This window comes from Saccostrea echinata, unplaced genomic scaffold, assembly GCF_033153115.1.
Source record: "Saccostrea echinata isolate AGI-Se365-2 ecotype Australia unplaced genomic scaffold, CSIRO_AGI_Sech_v1 ptg000016l, whole genome shotgun sequence".
In the NCBI taxonomy this organism is placed as follows: domain Eukaryota; kingdom Metazoa; phylum Mollusca; class Bivalvia; order Ostreida; family Ostreidae; genus Saccostrea; species Saccostrea echinata.
This window is the reverse complement of record NW_026889765.1, coordinates 5,434,308-5,451,233: the sequence shown is the minus strand read 5'-3', so window position 1 is coordinate 5,451,233 and position 16,926 is coordinate 5,434,308.

The window sequence follows — 16,926 nt, the reverse complement described above, 5'->3', positions numbered from 1 at the left end:
AATCAAACAAAAACACGAGGAATCTGAATAAAGACACTTACAAAATATTCTATGATGGAAAAATCCGAGAGTCATGATCTAATACGACTTATGTGAAAGTACAGTCTTGCTCTTTTTAATATCATTAAATATAAACATTTATTTAACACCCCCCCTCCCCAAAAAAAAACACACGTGTTTTTGTTTCAAACCCTTTCTAAGTTTACAGATAATCTCCCCAATAAATCTCAAGAATGTTAAGTTACTGTAGTTTCAAATGTATTTTGTCTCAAGATCTGTACATGTACAAATTCATATTACAAGTACAAGCGTTTTGTCATTGACAAAGATGTACATGTACAAAATGATACAGGTATTACTGCCAAAGTCGACTAATTCTGCTTACATAATAGAGCTACTCTTACTTGTAATTTGACGGCTCATATCGGCCATCGTAAAAAGCCTTAAGTTTTAAGCTGCATTGACAGATCTAAATGGAGCACTGGTTTACAACTGCACTTCCTCCGTAAATTATATATATATATATATATTAGGGATGACAATTTCTAACCGGTTAACCGATTGGCAATCGGTTAGAGAATCTGTAATCGGTTAGTCGAAAAAATTAAAATGCATCTAAAATTGAACGCAATCTTCTTAAAATTCATTTTTAAAAAAGAAACCTCTACTTTAACGTTGATATTTTAGTGTTTTCATATATTTATTTAAGCTGATTTGGAGGTAACTATGGCTCTGGATTAAAATTGTGCGGTCAGTCTGTGAAGTGTTAATTACTGTAAAACACAAGGCCGTTACCCTGACTGTCCTGTATTTTTTTAATGATAATAATCACCGTTGAGCATTGTGAATTATGGTATGTGTATTTATTGCCCCTTAACCCATTGGTGTTAACAGCACTCCCCTCTGAAATGTCTACTGTTATCGACCAATTGGTAAGTGTGTATCAAAAATATATTTACTTGATAAACTAACATGTATTGATTTAGATGTGTAATTCAGTACATGTAAATATACAACTGTTCTTGAATTTATTATTAAGTTTCTTTGGTTCTCATATATTTTCTCTACGTTGCAATCTTTCAAATAAGGTGAGAAGTAATCTTTCAACTTCTCTGAAGCCGTTGTATCAAATTTAACTACTAAATCTTTCAATAAAAAATACAGAAAATACAATTGCCATTATCCCAAATAACCTACATTTATGTGGCACTAAATACTCTTCCATACCCTTCGTCCTAAGAAGCGGGACACACATTCTTTTTAGAGGTATATGAGACTTCAACTTCACTTGACGATGATAGTCTCTTCAAGTAATCCACCTTTCAATCATACGTTATGTTTCTTCCTGTCACGGTAGTCTAGTGACAGTCAGGAGGGCGTTCGCCTTGTGATCGACCCGGGTTCGATTCTCGTTCGCTGCACTGCGTCAAACCAACGACGAAAACATACTAGTAGGTAATGACTGTTCTTTCGCTAAGCGTCCATCTTTAACAGTGAAAGTCACGGGTCCTTCGGATGAGACCTTAAAAACCTAGGTGCTATATCAGAGTAGGCGTTTGCACGATAAAGAACCCTCACTGCGCAATGGCCTTGAGTGCCGAGTATAAATTTGAAGCCGTTCACTCAGTACACGTATATTGTGGCGTCTCTATATGAGTGAACAATTCTCAAATAGGGATGTTTAGCAACATAAAATCAACCAGTCCTTACTGTATTTGCTCCTTGCTCTGTTATTAACTACTATATAAACAAGAGGCCCATGGGCCACATCGCTCACCTGAGCACATTGGCTAGGAAAAAGCACAAATCAGTTCAGCATTGAAAAGTTTACATGGAGGGGGGGAGAGAGAGAGAGACTTGAATTTTAAACTACCTGAGGATGTTTCCATATCAGTATAGCAAAGGGCTTTGCTATTCTACAGCAGAAGGTTTTTTCTTGTGTATTCCTTTGCAAAAATTTGATCCCCCATTGTGGCCCCTCCCTATCCCCGGGGTCATCATTTGTGCAAACTTTAACCTAAACTACCTGAGGATGCTTCCATATCAACTAGACTAAGCATGGCTTTTCTGTTCTTAAGAATAAAATTTTTGCCTAAATATTCCCATGTAAAACTTTGATCCCCCATTGTGGCCCCACCCTACCCCCAGGGGTCATGTCATTTGAACAAACTTGAATCTTCACTACCTGAGGATGCTTCCATATCAATAAGACTAAACATGGCTTTTCTGTTCCCGAGAAATTTTTTTCCTGTATATCCCTACGTAAAAATTTGATCCCCCATTGTGGCCCCATCCTACCCCTGGGGGTCATCATTTGAACGAACTTTAATTTACACTATCTGAGTATGCTACCATATCAATTAGACTAAACATGGCTTTGCTGTTCTTGAGAATAAGATTTTTAAATTTTTTCTTATATATTCCTAAGATGTAAAACTTTGATCCCCCATTGTGACCCTCAGGGATCTCGATTTGAGCAATTTTGAATCTACACTACCTGATGATGTTTCCAAATCAATATGACTGATAACAGCTTTGTTGTTCTTGAGGAGAAGATTTTTTTAAAATTTGTATCTATTCCTAAGTAAAATTTTGATCCCCTATTGTGGCCCCACCCTACCCCCGGGGGTCATGATTTGAACAAAATTAAATCTACACTATGTCATAAAGGTTTCACATAAGTTTCAACTTTTCTGGCTTAATGGTTCTTGAGAAGATTTTTGAAAGATGACTCCAAATTTTCACTAATTCTTAATTTTCTCCCCTTGAAATGGGGCATGGCCCTTTATTGAACAAATTTGAATCCCCTTCACCCAAGAATGGTTTGTGGCAAGTTTGGTCAAAATGGGTCCAGCGGTTCTTGAGAAGAAGTCGAAAATGTGAAAAGTTTACAGACCGACAGATAGCTAGACGGACGCTAGACAAAACGTGATCAGAAAAGCTCACTTAAGCTTTCAGCTCAGGTGAGCTAAAACTTAGGTTTATAACTCTAAACACATTTAGCTCACCTGAACAGAATTTTCTGATCACATGATATCTATCGTCTGTCTGGCTATTTCTCTCCTTCTTCTTAATAAGTACACTGTATTATAAATAATAACTTACAAACGAAACATGGGTGTGTAAATTATACAAGTCTAATTTCAATATTTTTTTTTTGTGTTTTAGACTGATAAAACAATGCCCATTACGTGTACAATTTGTCAGCAAGAATGTAAAAATGAACGCGGACTAAACATACACATTTCAAAAAAGCACAGACAGGGAGGTAACCCTGATCTTCGGGGAACAAACGAAAAAGGTGCTACAGGGCATTGTTTCGGAATCACTGATGAGCGGAAGACCAATTCTAAAAAAGACATTGAGGATAAAGATCGCCAAAGACCATGGACAACAGAAAGAAGAGAGAAATCTAAGGACAAGATTTATCAGCTACCAAAACCTAATTGTACAGAGGAGGAATACAGAAAACTTTCAACTGTGAAAAATGAGCATGATGCAAGATGTACCAACAAAGGCGATGTAGATGGAAAGTTTAAACCTACTGGGACACAATTAAAAACAATCCCTCCTAAACTTACATCGGAGAGATTTACTACCAGAGATAAAACTAACATTAAGCAAGTTGAAAAACCTGTTTTGAATGACCAACACGTAAAGCATTTCACGACTTTAAGCACAACCACACAAACAGAATCTCCTCAGCATCCTGAACAACTACTTAAAGAAACAGAGGACAGAAGATCAATTACATTACCGTCATGTAAGTCAAAGGATATTCATTTACAATATCTGTGCATATTCCATCCATTAAAAAACATATTGTATACGATTTTACTGGTTCTTTCCTTTGCTGAACACATTTATACCTACGTAATTATAAAGAATGAGAGCTTGCAAGTATTGCAGTCTCATCTCAGCTGTATTCTGCGAAAGATGTATAAAACAAGATGTGTTTGTGAAACACTATGCCCCCGATGGTAACACTATTCTGGAGTGGGACGTAGACAACAGTGCAATAGTTATGGCCAATGTTAAAGTTTTTCAAATGTAGGTGTCAAAGGTCACAGTTGAGGTCACATGATCAAAAATTTCTGTACCAATTGAAAGGTCTTGTCATAATGAACACTCATGTCAAATATTAAAGCCTCACCCTTGACAGCTCAATAGTTATGGGCTAGGTTAAAGTTGACAACAGACAAACAGACAGACAGGGCAAAAACAATATACCCCCGGGATCTTTCGATCCCGGGGCATAAAAATGTACAAAGCAAAGACAGATAGATGCAAAAAAGGTGTCAATACGTTCATATATGTGTATTTATATTAATGACAGCAATGGAGAGGATTTCTAACGCTCCCTTACAGTTGCCCAAATCTGGTTCTGACTACGAGAAATCGAAGGTAAGTGCTAGTCTAAAAAATTCATTTCCAAATGTTATATTCAATGAAGCATTATTTACTTGCATATATTTGTTGGTACATGATAAATCTTTATTTTATAAAGTAATGATGAGTTTGAATAGCCTAACCCATTAACCAAAACAAGTGTTGTAAAACAATAAATATTTCAGACCACGATCCTGATGTAAAAAAAAGACTTCAGTAAAAAATTCTAGGAAAAGTAAGATTAACTAGAGGTACTGTGAGCACCGAGCTCACAAAATGACACCCCCTCCCCCATCCCGCTTCCCAAATGTTTATGATGGCAAAGTCTATGTTTTGCTATAGGAAACCCAAATATGAGTCAGATCAAAAGGTAAAATAGGAGGTGCACAATGGCACTATGTAATAAAGAAACTGTGAAAGTATCATTAAATTTTATCCAGTGGTATATAAGGAGTTGCGGATAAGAAATTGGTTCCCCTCAATATTGTAGAAAAAATTGCAGTGCCTATGTTTTGCTATTGGAAACCCGAAATATGTGTCCGATCAAAAGGTAAATAGGAGGTCACAATGGCACTATGTAACAAAGATTCTGTGAAGGTCTCATTAAATTTCATTCAGTAGTTTAAGAGGAGTTGTGGAAAAGAGATGGGTACCCCAAAGCGTAACGGGCGGACGGAAACCCCCATCACTGTTCACACAACATGCACAAATGGACACACAAAAATCAAAAGATTTACCAGAAAAATATCAAACGATAAAATTGAAAGATTATCGTAATACAGTGTTGTTTAAATAATTGAAAAAGTACTTGACCTTTTGCTCCAGATGTATGCTTAGGAAATTTTGATTTTAGGGTCAAGAGGTAAAAGTGTTGGAAATAACAAAGAGGAACAATAACAAATTGTATATACCAGATTGTTAAAAAAAACTAATATAATTCTTTACTGTTGTGTTTGATTTAAAATCAACACTTTATTTTCTTAATGTTTTCTATATTTAATATATCATGACGTCACCGATTTTACAACATCATATTCTACGGCGACCCGTTTGTGTTAACTGTAACGTTGAGTAAACGTAATCCTTAAGATATAGATTTAGACACTTTGTGAAAGAAACTTTGTGAATTGGTTGCAAAAGTCAAGTGAAAATGATTGATATGTTTAGTGTAGTTGTGTTCACTATTTAAAGAATACTACTTGACTTTTCGTTCATGTACTGACAAAGATAAACAGGGTGGGCAGAAAAAATTGATTCCATTGTAAAAGGTCAATTTCAAAAGCTGAATAATATTTTCAAAACAACTTAGAGATAAGACATTTGAGCATAACAGGATTAGGTTACTGAGTATATAAAGATTCTAGATGGGAAGAGAAAATGGACAAATGTTAAGGTTAAAGAGGATTTATACTGTTGCGAACACTATGTCATTGTGTTACAACACGATATTTAGTAATTTATTATCTTGTAATTAAATGCAAAGCGTCTATATAATGTATTTTTCGAAAATGTATGAGTTAAACTTGCAGACAAATTGAAGTAGAGTAAAAAGAGGGAAGAAGAAAGACACAGGAACATACAAAAACAATATGCTCCTTATCTTCGATCTCAGGGACTTTAAAATATGGGAGAAAATCGGAAATTATAAAGAAAAGGTCCTTGAAATGAGATTTAATAAATTATACCACATGTAATGTATTTAGATGTATGGGTAAAGTAACCTGCGCTCTTCTTAAAAGTTTTACGCTTATCAATGGCGGATTTAGTTGGAGTTTTGATGTGCCCCCACCCCCATTTTTAAAGCATATATACTAAATGTTATCTCCCCTTTGAAATAACGAAAGAAAGAAAAATGCAAAATCATTCATTTGTTGTGCTGATGAGAGTTCAATATTTGAAAAGTAATACTTCCTGAATAAAGTTTAGAAAATTATTGCATGGGTATTTTAATGGGTGTCTATTTTCCTATGGGCAAAGAAGTTATAACTTATGTACGGAACAACGGTGTGCAATATTATACTAATCTTATTTAATGCTATTTTTTAGCCTGATAAAAAATTGCCCATTATGTGTACAATCTGTCAGCAAGAATGTAAAAATGAACACGGACTACGCATACACATTTCAAAAAAACACAGGCAGGGAGGAAGTCCTAATCTTCAAGGAAAAAACGAAAAATGTGATACTGAGCATTCTGGAACCACTGGAAAATATGTGACCAAAACCAAAGAAAATAATAATGATAAAAATCGTCGAACAACATCGACGACAGGAGACAATGATGATAAAAATCGCCGAAGACCATCGACGACAGGAAGGAAAGATGAATCCAAGGACGAAAGTGATCGGAAACCAAAATCTAGTTGTACAGAGGAGGAATACAGAAATCCTCCAACTGTAAAACATGATGAACATGAGGAATACAGAAAATATCCAACTGTGAAACATGAACATGATGCATGTTGTTCCAATAATGGCGATGCAGATGCAGGCTCTCCAAAAACAAAACATACTCGTACGGAGGCACGATTAAAAACAAGCCCTTCTGGACCTACAAAAGTTCGTACATTGGAGAAAGACACAAACAGGCATGAAGTTAACATAAATGAAAATCTTGTTCTAAAAGACCTACATAGCATTAGAAAGACAGAATCTCTACAGTTTCCTGAACAACAACTCAGAAAGAAAGAAATTTTGAGTGGTAAACAGACTAAACCCGAGAAACTATCAGAAAGTGACGGATTAACTACGTCACTTCCTTGTGAGTCAAAGAATAATTACAAATATTATTTCAGTATTACTAGATACACAATATGTGCATATCTGATCTTTTAACAAAAGCATTTTAAATGACTCATATGATGTTTCCTTTCCTTCACACATTTATATCTATTCATAAAGAATAAAGTTTTGCAACTATTACAGTCTTATGTCTGCCATGCCCTGTGACAGATGTAACAAAGTACATAGCAATGCTTGAAGGAGGTATTGTACGTCCAAGAAAAGATAGTGAGTTGCCAATAAAAGGGGTCAACGAGTTCATGGATAGACTACTTACAGCGACTGAGAGGAATTCCAACGTCCCCTTGCAGTTGCTCAGATCCGGTTCTCACTATGAGAGATCAAAGGTAACTGCTATTCTAAAACAATCTACTTCCAAACTATATGTTCAAAGTATGTGTTGATGTGTGATGAATTAATATTTAAAAAACCATGATGAATTTGTAAAATCTCGCCTATTAAGTCAAAAGATCATGAAAAGATAGAGATGTCTTCTTGGATATTCAAATACTTTGAAGAAAAATTTCAAATGTCAAACAACAAATGTTGCTGCAAAACAAAAAAACTCCAGAAAAAAAAAATTACGAAACGAACACATTTGAGGTAAAATAACAAGTGAACGCATTCATAAGATAGATGGTTTTATATGGTCATAGGCCGTGCTAGGTATTAAGAGGATTGTACGTGTACAATGTAACCTCTCACCCCTTTCCTACTACAGAAATGCATGATAAGGAACCTTTGATTCAGGTTCAAAAAGTCAAAGTACAAAGACAAAACAAGAATTGAACAATTGCTAAAAGACAATTTAAAGATAAACGTGTAATCACTTCGATAAAACCATGATTTTCCAAGTATGCAATATGTATATCTAATATCTTTCGTTTCTTGAATAGATTGAGTACGACGATGAATTTGATTTTATGGTTTGTCCAAAAGCAAAGTTTGAGACAGTTTTCACAGATTGTCCTGTTGGATTTTGTAAGCTAAGGAAAGGTCGAACAACCATTAAAGACCTGGATCAGACTTTAAACAAAGATGGGTATTTTGTTCCTGAACTTTTCAAACAAAAAATGTTCAGCATTTTTGACGATTGCATCAGAAGTTCTGATTTTAGACAGGGAAGAAGAACAAAAAGTAGGTGTCAAATTATATAATGAAACATTCCAAAAAGATACTAAATGGTTGTATTAGACATATGAGAACTTTTGCTTTAATTAAGGAAAGCCACGTCAACCGGAAAGTCCGGCTTTTACACTTCAGTTTGACCTTGGCGTAGGCAAACCAGCAATAGATATTGACTTGGTACCTGCTATAAGAATTGATTCCTGGCCTCTGACTGCAAGGAAAATACATCCAGAATGGATAGGAACTGAGAGTGTTCAAAGAGCAATGAAATGTTTTCACGTCGTCACAAAGACATATCCGGGAGGTAAGAGAAATCAGAGCTATATTTATGAAAACATATCATTAGATTTTAAAATCAAATTTCATGTATGTGAAGTGGAACATTTAGAATGAAATATGCATCAAAATGTTATAATTTGGGGTCGACTTACAAAAAACTTGATCAATTTTTTCTCCTTAAGCTTGAAAAAAGTGATAATGGAGAACAGTGATCGATCTAATAAATCCAATAAAATCAATATAAATCTTGAACATGGCAGTAAATTTTTACATTGGAAATACTTTCGGTGGAATCAGGTTCCTAGGAATAAAAAGCATCTCTGTATAGAGGTCACACACTGTATCGTTCAAATAAATAGAATAATTAGCAATCCAAATATTTCAGGGAAAGAAATTTCAGAAATTGCAAAAGCAGGGTGGTTTAGCCACAATAGAACATCAAAGATAACACTTGAATCTTTTAAAACCTTCTTCACAAGAACAGCTGCAAGGCCAAGGTTACTCAGTTGAGCCATGTGACCCGTGAGATCGATGAAATATATGGAGATAACGAAGAGTATTCGTTGACGATTGAAAAGATTGGTTGTTAGATTACCATTAACGTCTTTTTCTAGTTAAATATCCAAATATGAAACAGATGTGACGAGTCATTTGCTGAACAAATTACATATGTATGTCCTTGACCAGAAAAAAAAAAAATCTAGCTAGCTAGAAGAAACTAATGAAACTATATATATATATATATATATAGTTTAGAGTTGTTAATCATAGTTTCACAAATAGTGAAACTATATTCATCAGATAAACTATGTTTTACATTCAATACTTATAGATTTCGGTCGTAAACCATAGTTAACTGTCATTAATACTCATAATCTGTATTTAACAGACGTAAACTATACTTAACCGTATAGTTTTGACTTTAAAAAATGCAGGAGCGTAAAGGATCTAATTTTAATTAGATTGTTTTTATTTCCAACTAGATTTGCGTTAAAATGAAAGAACATTTAATTTTAATGTCAACAAGAAATATATATGTATTTAACAACCAATGAAAATAATCGTTGTTTGGCTAAAAATAACCTGTAACTAGCTGTAACTAGAATTAACCTATCTATAATTTACGGACAAAACTATTGCTAACTATAGTTTTGATCGGAAACTATACTTTAGAGTCATGAAATATAGTTTTACAGAAAACTGTGTATCTCCGATACAAAATCAGAGATTCTGGCGTTAAACTGTGTTTCTCAGCTGTAAAACTATATTTATCACAATTTTGTGAATTTGGCGCCTTAAATTTCTGTAAACTATAGTTTACAACCGTAAATTATAATTAACATACGTTAACTATAGTTTAGAGTTGTAAACCATAGTTTACAAATAGTCAAACCGTATTTATCAGATAAAGTATGTTTTACAATCGCAAATGATTGTTTTCGGTGTTAAGTATAGTTTACGTTTGTGAAACGTAGATTAAGGCGTTAACTATGGTTTAGAGATGTGAAATACAGATTTACATCTTTAACTATGGTTTACAGCCCGTTAACTATAGCTTACAGTCGTTAAACCTAGTTTATCAACTGTGAAACTATGTTTGGCTCATTTTTTTTTAATTTGGCGTACCATATATATAAAGCACTAAAAACCAACAACACTGTATATCCTAAGTGTCGGATCTACTAAGTAGATACAAGGTAACGGATGGAAATTTATATAAAGCACTAAAAATGACCAAAGACACGAACAATAAAAATTGTCAAGTCATAAAGTCATAAAAACAAAGGAAACAGAGAAACAAAAACAACTTGCACTACTACTAAACTACCAAACACTAAATATTTACAGTGTTACATGTTTAATTTGAAGTTTATAAACAGTTGTGAAGAAAGAAATCCGGAGCGCTATGAACTGCGTCCGGTCTATCGGCTGACCTCTGGTGAAGTGTGATTTACATAATTGAACGAATTAATTATCGCTAACTAATTACGACCATGTAGTAAATCGTACACTGTCTTATTCTCTCACAGCCATCACCAAAACTCTTGACGAAACGTTTGAGAAAAACGAGATTGGTATCAACCTCTATGAGACACTCTGTCCTATTGACTGTAGACCAGGACAATTTTATCTGCTTCCTAAGATACACAAAGAAGACATGCCAGGTCGCCCTATAGTTAGCGCAATTGGAAAACCCAATGAGATAATTTCTGAATACATTGATTTACATCTCCGCCCACACGTAGAGAATTTGCCATCCTATCTCAAGGACACCGCGGACTACATTAACAAGACGCCCTCTGCTGGCCTTCTAGATCATACCCTTCTCGTGACTATGGACGTCACATCTTTGTACACCAATATATTACGCACGATGAGGGTATCGAAGCCTGCAGAAAAGTCTGGGATAGTAGATCCATACAAATTCCTTCTACCGAGTCCCTTGGCAAGCTCCTTGAACATGTTCTCAAGTATAACAACTTCATGTTTAATGGAGAACATTACAAGCAGGTTAATGGCACTGCTATGGCTACGAAAATGGCACCATCGTATGCCAATATTTTCAGGTGCAGACTTGAACGCAACTTGTTACTTCAAGCGCCATTTAAGCCCCTTAGTTGGTTGCGTTTCATTGACGATATAGAGATGAAGTGGGTGGAATGTCGCGAGAGCCTCGAGGCATTCATTTCGTTTGCCAACACCTTTCATCAGTCTATCAAATTTACAGTAGACATATCTAATTCAAAAAACATATTCCTAGATACTACATCTACCCTGATTGATGGTGAAATCGAGTTCAGTCTCCACACGAAACCCACAGATTCCCATCTGTATCTTATGCCAACTAGCTGTCATCCCCCACACACATTTAAGGGTGTGCCTAAGGGTCTAGCCACCAGAATTCGGCGCATCTGTTCATACTCTGTCTTATATCAGGAACAAAGCGGTCTTCCCAAGCCCCACTTATGCAAGAGAGGCTGCAATGCCCGCACCGTACAAACTGTTATTGATGAGATGGCAGGACATGACAGGCAAAACCTATATTACGCTACAAGGAGAAAGACAATAGCGGCAGGATCCCTCTGGTAACCACATACCATCCCGTCCTTAAGAACCTCAGCGGCATCCATCTGCCAATTCCGCACTCAAATAAACGAATGGCAGAGGTCTTTAAGGAGCCCCCATTGGCAGCATACAGACGCCCGAGGAACCTAAAGGACATGGTAGTAAGAACCAGATTGGACAATCCATTACCTAACGGGGGCTTTAAAACTTGTTCTGACAGAAGATGTCTTCTCTGTAAGCACATCTCTGACACAGACAGCTTTAACAGCCCCGTTACAGGCCGCAGCTACAAAATACTAGGGAAGTTGTCCTGTCAAACAGACATCTGCATTTATCTCATCAGTTACAAAGTTTGCTCCAAACAGTATGTTGGTGAAACAGGAGATCTCCGCAGGAGAGTCAATAATCACCGTTCTACCATTAGAACCAAAAAAAAACTCAATGAACCCGTTGGGGAACATTACAACCTTGAAGGTCACAAATGGGAGGACATGACAGTAGTGGTTATTGACCATAATCCAAGATGGACAGACGCTCAGAGAAAAGTTCTGAATGAACAGGCTGAAGTCATTCCGCCCTAATGGTATTAACAAACTAAATGACTTCACCAGGATGAACGAGAACTAGACCCAACTCGGATTATAACAAACAAGTTCATTCTCTCTGTATAGTGTAAACTTTACCGTTAATTCGCATTACCAATTCTGGAACAACCTACGCAAATATTTATAGCTTACTGTTTTCTTTATTTCTTTTATCCGATTTCCAAATAAATTATCCAAATTCATATTTTAAAATTGCCCTTCCATATTATCTTTCTTTAATTTCTTTTTATCATGTATAGTAACGCTATTTTGAGAGAATAAGACAGTGTACTTATGATCTTATGATCTTCAATTAAACTTTTCGTAATATTATGTTTCAGTTAGAAAACTGAAAAAAAAAATTAAAATACGTATAAATAGAAAATAGAAAGTTATCGGGGAAAAATTTTTTGCTTATTTTGGTGAATAAAACAAGAGAGGTTCAGTAAAAGTTACTGACACCTCAGCAGAACACATCCTTACGCATACAATTAAATGTAATTTTTTTTCTCTTTAGATCACCCCGATGCCGACCTTCTCTGGAGGATTTCCTTCTCTCACGCTGAGAAAGAACTAATTCTTCACGCCAACCAAAAAGACAAGGGCTGTCGAAAAGAAATTTTTAAAATTCTGAAAAAAATTAAAGAAATTATCAAGTTTCAAAATCCGAATCAAACTGAAAAATTTTGCAGTTACCATTTAAAGATGTTTATGCTTGAATTTTATGATAGACATAAAGACTTCTCTCAAGGAAATAAGGAGACTTTGTTCAAGGAAAGTATTAAAGAACTTATGAAATGTTTCAGTGATGGAGAAATCAAAAATTATTTTATTCAGAAAGATAACATTTTACGTTTTGTTTCAGACAATGAAAAATTATTTGTTGCTCAAGAACTACGTAAATTACAAGAAAAATTCTAATTATAGAAATTTTGAATATATCTTCCTTATAATGAGGTGCTGTTATTGAAGACAATAGATGCTAGTACCTGTGCCATATATTTATGACGCAGCATACATGCTACATAATGTGCAATATTCTTAAATGACGTGTCTTTTCGAATGATGTTAACTTTGAATATATTTGTAAATATATTTAGGCAGCAAATACTTTGGACCACTTTTTGTCTATATCAAAGATATTTTTTTTTCATGGCATTATACATTATGCATGTTCAATATGCACGTATTGTACTTAGAATCAAGTATGTTTTTTTCTGCATGTTTTAATTGCTTGTTAAAGCTGAACATGACTCGTAAATAGACATACGCCATATTATTTTCTTATCTCCTATATCAGCAAGGGTGTATATAAAACCCTCGCATTCGTTACATGTACACGTGATTCCAGATTTTAGTGTATAACTATTGTATATCTCACGTTGTTTCTTTTTGTTTACGTTTTATTTCATTGAAAGTGCATTTGTTTATTAGGTCACCTGAGTCACTCAGGTGACCTATTGCTATCCGTTTTCGTCCGTCGGCGTGCGTCGTCCGTTGTGTATTAACATTTAAACATTTTTAGCTTCTCTGAAACCGCTAAACCAATTTCATCCAAATTTGGCATATAGCATCCATGGGTAAAGGGGAACAAAAATTGTGAATTTCATAGCCCCTGCCCCCTTGGAGCCTGAGGGGTGGGGCTAAAACCACCAAAATTAATGCAATCTTTAAAAATCTTCTTCTTTACTCCTGGACATGAAGCAGTCAAACTGTTAACATGATTGTAATAAGCATTGAGTCCACCAGGGTCAGGGGTTCTGGTGCTAGGGTGGGGCTATATAGATCATATAGTGAAAATGCATTGTTTCTTTGAAAATCTTCCTCTCTGCTCCTGGGTATTAAATAAAGTAACTAAGTACATAGTTATGAAGAGCAAGAGTGCATCTTCCAAAATTGTGAATTTCATGGCCCCAGGGTCAGGGGTTCTGGTGTTAGGGCGGGGCTCTATTGATTATATAGTGAAAATGAATTAATTCTTTGAAAATCTTCTTCTCTGCTCCTGGGTATTAAATAAACTAACTTAGTGCATAGTTATGATGAGCATGGTTGCCTCTTCCAAAATTGTGAATTTCATTGCCCCGGGGTCAAGGGTTCTGGTGTTAGGGCGGGGCTGTATTGATTATATAGTGATCATATAGTGAAAATGCATTAATTCTTTGAAAATCTTCTCTGCTCCTGGGTATAAAATAAACTAAGAACATAGTTATGGTGAGCATGGCTGCCTTTTCAGAAATTGTTAATTTCATGACCCCTAGGTCAGGGGTTCTGGTGTTAGGGCGGGGCTCTATTAGCTATATAGTGAAAATGCATTAATTCTTTGAAAATCTTCCTCTCTCTCTCCTGGATATTTAATAAACTAAGTACATAGTTATGATGAGCATGGCTGCCTCCTCAGAAATTGTGAAAATTCCAATTTGTAATCCAAAGAGTATTCTAAAAGAGAGTCAATAGATGCCCAAGAAGGAGGAATAGAGTATTATTTTCAGGCAAAACAGGGTATTTTGTGCTCAGAGGGTATTCATGGTCCCGGATATAAAAGTACTTTTCATTGGCTAACTTAACATTGCCATACCACCTACGCTTAGTCCGTAGGTCTGTCCGTTGACCTATGAACCCCAACATGGCACCACCTACCAATCCAGGTATACCTTCATTAATAATATTTATGGACTCAGTCTCCATCTCCTCGCACCACAGGAGTTCTAGCCCTAGGCTCTTTTACGTATATGTATCTGCTTCAAAGTTCCCAATTTTATTACTCTTATTCAAGAATCTTAATAGTAACTTCACATTTCCATTCAAATTTTTATTACTTAGTATCAATGGGCTTGATTGATCTATTCTGATCAATTCCATTACAAATGAGTTTACAAAATTATAGTTCATTGTATCAATAACAACATCCAATTTGTTTTAACAATATAATTATAGTTCATCATGCTAAAGTCTCTTTTCCAATTATAAAATCACTGCATGTGGTACACAAACAATGTATATCTCCGTTTAACAAACTTTTATTTTATTTTACTGTCATTATTAAGAACTAGAATAATTATGTTATGAAAATAGTCCAAGTTTAAAATGTTCAGATAAAATGTCCATTCTAAACCCTGTAGGTTTACAAAATGCATAATTTCTTTCAAAATATTTTTTCTACTACTGGTTATAAAGCAAAGAAACAAGTGTATAGTTATGATGAGCAAGGGTGCTTCTTCCAGAATTGTGAGTTTATGGCCCCTGGGTCATATGTTCTGTTGTAAGGATTGGACTTTATTTATTTAATAATATAGTGAAAATGCATTACTTTGAAAATCTTCTATGCTTCTGGGCATATTCGATGCAAACAGTAAAAGTTTTAATATGCAAAGGTATTTTTACCAGAATTTTGAACACCTGGACCATTAAGTCTAGTGTTCTGGTCCTGGGCAGGGCTCTATTAATTTGTATTCTGTTGAGCAAAGTTATTCCACTTTGCCATTCACCTTTGATAATTAATCACTGTAAACAATGTATTTGAAAGGTTAATAGAATAAGAGAATAGTGCAAGAATATTTATTGTATAACACAAAAAGTACTTTCGTAGTTTTAATGATCAGGTAGACTTGGAAATAATAGATGAATAAAAATGAGACAAAAATAACTTATCATTTTAAATGTTCTTCAAAGGCCAAGAGAGACCAATGTGAGAAGTAATAATACATGTATGGGGTTAAAAAATAGACATTCTGATAATAGTCTGCATGGTAATACATGTACATATAGTGACAAACGGGGACAGATAGATACTAAACCAATTATTTTGTTGATGCTATATAATCATACTATTTTTCTTGCTTTTGGGCAACAAAGCTGCATTTATCAGTTTATGGATCCTCTAAATGTTGTATTTTACTCAGGTGACCGCTAAGGCCCTTGGGCCTCTTGTTTTTCATGTTGTAATGCATTGATTTGTGCAGTTGGGTGCGAATATCTTTTGATAACCTTTTCTCTGACATGGCACAGGCATACAGAAGTCATTTTTGTCGCGCCCAAGTATAATAATGACAATGAAGACGACTTGTGCTCAGGTAGAACCCGTAAAGCAAAATACATTGAACCGTGCTTATATAGAGGTCGTGAGAAGACTAATATGCCGACATATACATGTAGCTCTCTCCCTTTTATGAATCGTGTTCATTAGCTTTAAGTATAGTTTTTAAATTAATGGTTTTAATGTACACAGTGCTTAAATATATATTATACAATTATTGCTGTTTTTTTTAGGTCGATACGATGATCTAGACATGAGGAGTACAATATTCACAGAGCCTGAAGTGCGATGTGAATATTGTACTTCAAAGGGGGCTAAATCATCGTATCGAGTTAAAAAAAAAAACCCAGTAATAATTGTATATTTGCCAGTCTTGAATTTCCATGTTTTTCCTTCAGATAGCAGCTTTGCAACAATCCTGCCTTAGATTTATTGTTTCTACATCGCGCCTAAATTAGATTTTAAATATCCCAAATTAATACAACATTTACTGGTTTAGTTTATCTTAACCCCGCCTCTCTCATTGTGTTTGGCTAGGACTTCAGCAGATATAAATAAGGAACATAGTATGGATTACTTTTGTATCATTTAATCATTGAATCATATAATGAAACAAATATTGCTTTTTCAGTCAATTCGATGATTTAGCCACCTGAGGAGGACAGT